An 8,450-nucleotide genomic window follows, 5' to 3' on the forward strand; every position below is an offset into this window, starting at 1 on the left:
CCCAGTTATTGGCTGTGAGATCTTTATTACAACCAATCAGATACAATTCTAGATTACCTTAAGCAGGTGAGGAGGAATGAATATCTATAAAATATGAGACGGTTGATGGACCATAGAAATAACAATACCAAGATCCTGCCAGCATTTAGCTCTCTGCCAGTACAGAATTAACAACTAAATATACAGAGACACACCTTCATACAATGTACCCCAACAACATTTCGTCTGTGTAAAGGGAGCAGACAGCTGGAACAGAAAGTGGGGTTAGGCCATAAAATCCTCAAGCCCACCCCCAGCGGGGCACGTCCTCCAGCAAAGCTCCATCTCCAAAAGGTTCCATAACTTCCACCAAACAGCATCACCAGCTGGGGACCAAGTGTTCATATATGTGAGCCCGTGGAGGGGAATTTCTCATTCAAGCCACCACATTCCAGTGTAATGTTGAATGAAAGTAATAGAGAGTAGACTCTTATTTCTGATCTTAGGGAGACTGTATCCAGTGTTTCCATACATACTGTGAGTTTCTCTTACATGCTTTTTGTCAGTTCTTTGTTTGCATGCTTTTAACATGAAAGGATATTGAATATTTTTTATATCAAATCCTTTTTTGTGCTATGATTGATCATGGTTTTGTTTTTCATTGAATCAATATGACTTGTTACATTGAAATGTTAAGACAATCTCACATTCCTAGGATAAATTCTACTTGGTAGTGGCACATGACTACTTTTATATTGCTGGATTTGGTATGCTAATATTCTGTTGAGAATTTTGACATGTGTATTGATCAGGGATGATGGTCTGCTCTTCTGTTGTTTGTTGTCAGTCTTAGTGTCAGAGCAATACTGGCCTAACGCAATAAGCTGAAAAGTGTTACATTCTCATTAATATTGAATGACTTTATAAATTCATTGAATGAGTTAGTGTTACTTGTTCTTTAAATATTTGGTAGACTTCACCAGTAAATTGTTTCTGGCTTTTTCTCTTTAAAAAATCCCACTGTGGTGCCAGGCAGTGGTGGTGCACGCCTTTAATCCCAGCACTTGGGAGGCAGAGGCAATCGGATTTCTGAGTTCAAGGCCAGCCTGGTCTACAGAGTGAGTTCCAGGACAGCCAGGGCTATACAGAGAAACACTGTCTCGAAAAAAACAAACAAAACAGAAAAAGAAAAGAAAAAGAAAAAGAAAAGAAAAACCGCACTGTGTATTTACTATATTTTATTTATCCATTCATTTTTTAAAAAGATCTATTCATTTGTATTTTATGTGTATGAATGTTTTGTCTGCATCTAAATCTGTGTACCACATACATGCAATGTTCATAAAAGCCAGAAGAGGGTGTCAGATTCCCTGGACATAAGCTGCTGTGTGGGTCCTGCTACTGGATCTTACCGGATCACTCCTCCTAATCTTTTCAAACAGTTCTACTCCTGATAACTAAGCATTCAAATATATGAGCCAATAGGAGTCATTTGTGTATGAACCACCACAATGTGCAGAGGTTAGAGCACGATTTTCTAGAGTCAGTTCTCTCCTTCCATGGGATCTAGGGATAGAACCCCGGTCATCAGGTTTGCATAGCAAACACTTTAATCTGCTAGACCATCTTGCTGACCTCGTCTTAAGTCATTTTCGACAGTTTGTGTCTTTCTAGGAATTTAGTCATTTCATCTAGGTTGTCTTTTTGGCTTACAACTGTTCACAGTATCCTTCTTTCAGATTCTTTTGCTTCTATACAGTCAATTATAATGTCCTGGTGTTTACTTCTGAGGTTTAGTCAATGAGAACCTTCTGTCTCTCTTTCTTGGTTAGTCTAACCAAAAACAAAAAAAACCCTGAAATCCCATTTGACCTCCTTCTGTCTGTGTTTGGACATCTAAGAATGCCTATGAATGTCCTTTACAAGCAAGAACCTACATCTCCTCCAGGTGTAGCTTTCAGCCAGAGCCCCAACGCATACATTTCTGTTCCTTGTGCCAACTGAGGCAAATTTATTTTGAGCCAGTGTCTTTAGTAACCAGTGACTGTGGTGCTCAGGGCTGTCACGGTCCTACCTCTTGCTGTGGGAATTAAGCTGCAGCTTTTTAGTACATGGCCCTCAGCCAAAAGTGGCTCATTTTGGAGTAAGTATGAGGGCCTGGAACAGAGCCGAAAGCATCAAGTTCTGACCAGCAGGAACCATCTAGCAAAGCATTGTGGATAGGCCTGGGGCTTGATCTTCTTGAGCATTGTCTACACTGAGTCCTAAATGGGAACAGAACAAGGAAAGGCCTCCTACCATTCTGACCATATGCCTCCTTGGTCACAGTGCCCAGGACTGTGCTGTCCTGGTTGGCAGGGACTCAGATGACAGGTGGGAGACTCAGGAAGGCAGGAAAAGGCATTTGAGATGTGGGGCAAGAGCCGATTCTGACTGATGATCTAGGGTTACTGACCCAGTTGGTATCTTTTGCCCTTTTCTTTGCATGCCCTGAGCCTAACCTAGGTCCTGTGGTTAAAGAATTTATTTGTTCAGAACTCTACTAATTCATTTATTGTTAGTCAATAAAATGTCTACTTCTAGATTATTTTCAGACTAATGAGACATCTGTGTCTCAATTTTAAAGCAGAGCAAACCCCACCAATGAGAAAATGAAAAAAAAAAAGAGTTAATTCTCTGGGATGGGTGTGTGGTGTACAAGAAACCTAAACCAACTGTGACAGCTTCGGCCCCACCCCAGGCTGCTGACTCAGGACCAAGAGGAAGAGGGAGCTGCCAGACTTCATGATTTCTGTAAACAGTTCTTGAAAAAGAAACCACACACTTGTCCCTCTGCCAACCCGCAGCTTGTCCCCACAGCTAACAGGGCAGCCATTGTCTTTTCTCTGATGCCCTCTGGCAGGGCTCCTTAATTTGAACTCCATGGATCTCCAGCAGGTCTACAAGTAGAACTTAGGAGATCTGAGAACTTGAGGAGAGGGGGGTGGGGGTAGAAAAATAATTTGATCTTTTCTTCACTAACCATGAACAGGAATTTTAGCATTTCCTTGAAGTACAAACATAGGCAACAAATCACAATAACATTAACCATATCAGGATTTTTCTCACCAAGAGAAATCACAGCTATTTTCATATCATGTTACAGTTGTTACATCTCAGGGATCACCAGACTCTAATCTCTAGGTTGGCCATTAGGCCTTGTGGTTTAATCTATTATTAGTGATAGAACTGGACCACAAAGTGATAAAAAAATTATGACAATCTCATATGACTGATCTCCTTTGTCATACTGCATATCATATTTTATGCATGTAAGGCAAGGAAGAATATATCTCAAAAAATGTTAGGATACAGGTTTCCTAAACTGCGAGAGGAGTTTACACATGGCTTTCCAAAGATGACCATCCTGCCTGAGATCTTAGACTACTTCTGCTCCTTGGGCCTAGTTTTATTGTTTTGTTTGTCTATTTGTGGAGATGGTTAAGGAGGTCTCACTATGTAGCCAAGACTGGCTTTTAAGTTCAGGTCCACCTGTGTCAGTGTACCAGGTCCTGGGATTAAAGGTATGAGCCACCTTGCCTGGGGTCCTGGTTGTGTCATTCTTTTTTTGTTTTTTGTTTTTTGTTTTTGTTTTGTTTGAGATACGGTCTTACTAGGTAGCCAAATCTGGCCTATAACTGGTCATCTATCTTTCGTTCTGGGATCACAGGTGTGTGTCACCATGCCTACATCTCCTGGGCTTCATTTCTGAACCATAAAACTTTGCTTGTCTGAATTACTAGTGTTGCGACGTTTGTCATCTTCACCTCTGTGCCTTGTATCTTAATCTACCAAAGCAGGGCTAGTGATAGTGCTTGTAGGAACATCGTGACAATCAATAAATTGAAAGCATTTGGGCTTGAACTCATAGTCACTCTAGCTAACTAGGTATTGGCTATTATCATTGATGCTGGTTCATCTCAGTGAGCTCATTCATATGCTCCACTATCACCTCCATTTTTAAAAGAAGGAAATTAAATGGTAGAGAAACAGTGATCAAGGCAAGGGCATGCATCACAAGAATGGCAGAAGCCAAGTTCAAGGGCACAACCATGTAAACTTTAAGGCCAGTGGAAGTCATTCTTCACAACAGATCACTGCCCTCAGAGAGATGATGGATATTACCAAGGAGCTCAGCTAAAGAGGGAACGACTAGCTCCTTGGCAGTCCGAATGAGCTAGGCTTTGCCTCCTGTCCTCAATACACCAATTAAAGAGAAAAGTAATAATGAAAACCAGATAAAGGTGGTTTTCCATGTGGCCACATTGAGAAGAGGAACAAGTAAAGAGGACTAGTAACTCCCAAGTCCGCATTTGGGGCTACGGGTGTGGGAACTAATCACTGACCCATTGTAGTTTGGACCCTGTTCTGTCCTGCAGGTTGGTCTACTAAGTTGTAGGAACTCTTCTTAGGAGGCAAGTTCCTCCTCTGGCTGACACCAAGGCTTCAGGCTTTCCCTTCTGCCAGCATTGCAATTCCTGGGAAATTTTTAGTTCTTTGGGTTCCGTTGTTTCAGAAGTCTGTTAGTAGAAGAGAATACCATCAGAGTATCCCATCTCTTGCTTATAGGGCTGCCATCCCTATTGTTTCCCCACTAGCTTTGTTGTGGGGACCTCCTAGCTCTGTATGCACCACACCAGCCAGGTCTAAGTGCTAGTCCTCCTTCCAAAGGTTACTACTAAAGCAACATCCATATTCCACGGGGAAAGTCCACGTTCTCATATTGCACAGATCCTGCAGCAATGAGCTCATGTTGCAACCCAGAACACCTGGTTCTAGCCTTATGGTTCAGTCAGGCCAGGAGTACAGGACAAGGAGGAGCTTTGAAGGGCAGGGCTGTGTGAGAGCAGAGGTGGTTTCATGAAGGAAGTGATCTTGTAGTTGAGCAGATTGCCAGTAGACCAGAGCCAAGGGTGTGAATCCTGATTCTTCACCCTTTCTCCGGTTCCCACCTTTCTCTTTCTCCTTTTCCTTTCCTTCCCTCCTTCTTCAGAAGGTTCTCATTATAGTGTGCAGGTTGATCTTGAACTCCTGGGCTCAAACAATCCTCCAGCCTCAGCTTCCCAAATAATTAAGACTGTGGGGTCATGTCATTGCATCCTGCATGTGTGAGGTTTTTTTTTTTTTTAAGACAGATAGGATGTTCAAAGGCTCAGAAGCATGAAAGGGTGTGGCTTGTAAGGAGAAGGAAGTGATTCAACATGTCTGGAGATAGGACAGGTCAGAAGAAGAAAGAAATGTAGCTGGGCAGATGAGTGCGCATGCCTACCTTTTGACCAGATAAAGAAGATTGTCAGAATCAGGTCCGAGAGCCTTCCTCTCCAAAAGAGCCATTGACAATGAGATTTGTAAGTTCAGAGCAGCACATGTGTCCGTGCACACATGCATGCAAACACACTCGGTAACACCACCCCAGGTACACAGAAAATGGGTTGATTAGTGGAAGAGAGTAGAGTTTAGACCAGCAAGGAACTACAGCAATAGTCTAGGGGAGAGAACTGAGGAGATAAGGGGTCTGGGCTGGCTAGATTGTCTGGCTTATTCAGTACCTCAGCCAGGTTCATTTGTGTGCAGTAAGTGGGAAGAAAGACAGGAATTGCAGGGGAACTGGCCCTCCTTGTTTCAGCTGTGTGTGGGTCCTGTGAAATAAGCTCCTCCCTCAAGTCATGGCCAGCACTTCACACATTTCATTTTAACCTTTCTCATATTAACATCTGGAGGGGGGGTCCCATGTCCCAGTCCCCACCCAACTCCCACCCCCCATTAGGAGGACTGCTGAGGTAAGGGGCCCACTATTCTACATCTGCACGTGGCAGGCAGGAAGAGAAGGGGGTTGCAGGGAGCAGGTCAGGGCCTGCTCACTGTCAAAGGAAATATCCACCCCTTTAAGCCTTTAAGAAACTGTTTTCTTCCAAGTAGATCCCCCTGTTACCAAGGCAACTTGAGAACTCTGGGCTTTGTGTTTCTGCCCGGGGTCCCTGGGGAGAGATAGCCTGCTGAGCTTTCCCTGGCCTGGGCAAGATGCAGGATGCACTAAGTGGAGGTCCTTGTGTAGGTGTAGTCTCTCATCTCATTCCTGAGGTGCTTTTCCCCAGGACGAGCCTTCATTACCCCTTCGTGAGCCCCATAAGCCAGTTTTGACTATGGAGGGCACAGTCTGCACATCGATAGACCCAACTTCTTCAAGACAAATGTCTGCACCCACCTATGGACTATCTGTCTTAGAATCTGAGGCAGTTGTCAGGGAGGGGTCAGCTTTCATGGTATATGCTGGGAAATCATCATTATATAGATTTCTCAATTGTGTACTATATGTTAGAATCATCTCACTGGCCAGGTGCCTGCTTTGGAGGCTGTATGGGGAAGGCTTGTAAGAAACTGGCCTGTAAATGTCATCTGGGCTATTTAGTCCCCACAACTAGACTGGCATTAGAATTGTGTAAAAAGCATCTCAAAACTAGGAAGCAGGAAGATTGATTTTATGGGTGGTGCAGATAGAAATTATGAGCACAGGTTCTGGGTGTCACACTGTCGGGGTGAGCCAGTTGTGTGAACTTCCAGATCTCCATTTCTCACTTAAAGAACATTTAAAGGACAGAATGCAGAAACAAAAGGACAGCCGAGCCAGTGTCGTAGGCAGCAGAATCCTCTCCAGCTCACGCCATCTCTTAGGAATAAGGATTTGGGGACCCTCTTCATCTTCTCATCCTTCGCCCCTCCCCCTTGCTTTCTTCTATTCTAGCACTTCTTCATTCTCTGCATGGGGAAAAAAAAGCCTGCTTTGAGGTGCAAGGTTCCCTAGGTTGGGTGCCCCAGATCCCAGATGGGGCCTGTCTACCTTTGAGTGGCAGCAGCAACCCAGAAAAGCCAGTGGGGTCTTCAACGCACTGCCTGCCTTCCTCAAGTCACATCTCTCACACTAGGCTTTCATGAGGCATGGGAGCGGGAGGGGGGGCAGTTGTTCTCTTTTCTTAAACCCTGGTTGCATTTTCACTTTCGAGGTTGGTATCCTCTAGTCCTCTAAGCATCTTGACATCTCCAGGTATCCTAGTTCTCCACACAGAAGCTTATTTGTATACCTGCTTTTTCAGCACCAAACTGCTGCTGCTATTCTGCTGTGTACATTGTCATCTGGGCTACTTAGCTGGTTCTGTGAATTCAACAGTGACTGAACAAGCAAAGAGGGTGTGGCCAAAGAGAGGATGGGGTTGATGGCAGGCCTGGAAGCCCCCAGGGCTGGTGCACAGTTCCCTCTTCCTCTAGTCCTTTGCCTGCTCTCATTAGTCCTTACAAAAACTGACCCCAATTACCCCTGCCTGCAGCATCATGCTGGCATCCCATCTGTCCCCCCTAAAACCCTAGAAGAAGGCCCAGTGCTCACTGGGACAGCTCACAGCCTGTGCAGCCCTGTCCTTCCCCAGAATGGACAATCAGCCACATGCTCAACGCTGCCACTGGGCAAGCCTTGCTGGGGTTTCTCTGCAAAACAGAACCACCACCTGTCTGGCTCCCTCGGAGCCCTCAGATACAGCCCACTTGACCCAGAGTCGTCCCCCACCCCATTGGACTCAAGATTCCTGAGATTTGGGTTCCTCAGATCTAAAAAGAGACAACATTGCCTGGCTGGATTATAGCATTGAAATGTCGGGTGAAATGGTTCTCTTCCCTTTCTTCCTCTCAAGTAACTAGGACTGTTCCTATGAGGATGCAGAGCAGAGCAGAATCAGGAGACAGGTCTCCCTTGTTAGACAATAGGACCGATGGAGTTGGGGCAGAGAGGAGCATTTCTGGGAACTGACTACCAACAACTACAAGATTGTAAAGAAGCCATTCACTGTCACCTATAGGGCAGAGGCTTCTAAGCCCATATTCTTCTTTATCTTAAAGAGGGTGAGACTAATAAATAACCTGCTGCCCAGGATGTTTATCAGGATGAAGGATAATGGCAGACTCTTAGTGCCTAGCCCAGCACTCACAAGCAGGAGGGGTCATTGGAGGGAAAAATGTTTTCACTCGTGTCTGAGAAAGCTAAGCAAGTCCCAGAATGAGGGTGCAGTTCTTTCTGACTTCACACTCTATAAGAAACAGGGAGGTCTTGCTGACCCTACTTGGCGTGCTCTGGGAATTTGGTTCCAGCTAGTTCACTGGAGTCCCATAGCACCATCTAGCGTCCCAAAGTGGAAGGGCTCTTTCTCTCCACCCTGCTTGCCATCACTCTTTCCTTCCAAGAACTTCTCGTTGTTGCTGGACCTTTTCCTAGAGGATGTCAAGGCTTCAGGCTAGCACAGATCAGCTAAGGTGCCTGGGAAGTAAGTATCTTAGGTCCCCGTCTATGTTTGTTTAGTAACACAGGCAGACACAATCTTTACACACCCTTTTTTTTTTTATTGAGGAGAGAAAGCTTGAGCATACAGAACAATCTATCTTCACGG

General features: G+C 44.8%; 1 protein-coding gene across 6 annotated transcripts in view; it reads left to right on the forward strand.

The window, feature by feature from the left end:
- Window positions 1-8,450, forward strand: part of Nhsl2 (NHS like 2) — a 70,127-nt gene that overhangs the window by 41,764 nt on the left and 19,913 nt on the right. The window lies entirely within an intron of this gene.

The sequence above is a fragment of the Mastomys coucha genome, chromosome X (genome assembly GCF_008632895.1).
Source record: "Mastomys coucha isolate ucsf_1 chromosome X, UCSF_Mcou_1, whole genome shotgun sequence".
Lineage (NCBI taxonomy): Eukaryota > Metazoa > Chordata > Mammalia > Rodentia > Muridae > Mastomys > Mastomys coucha.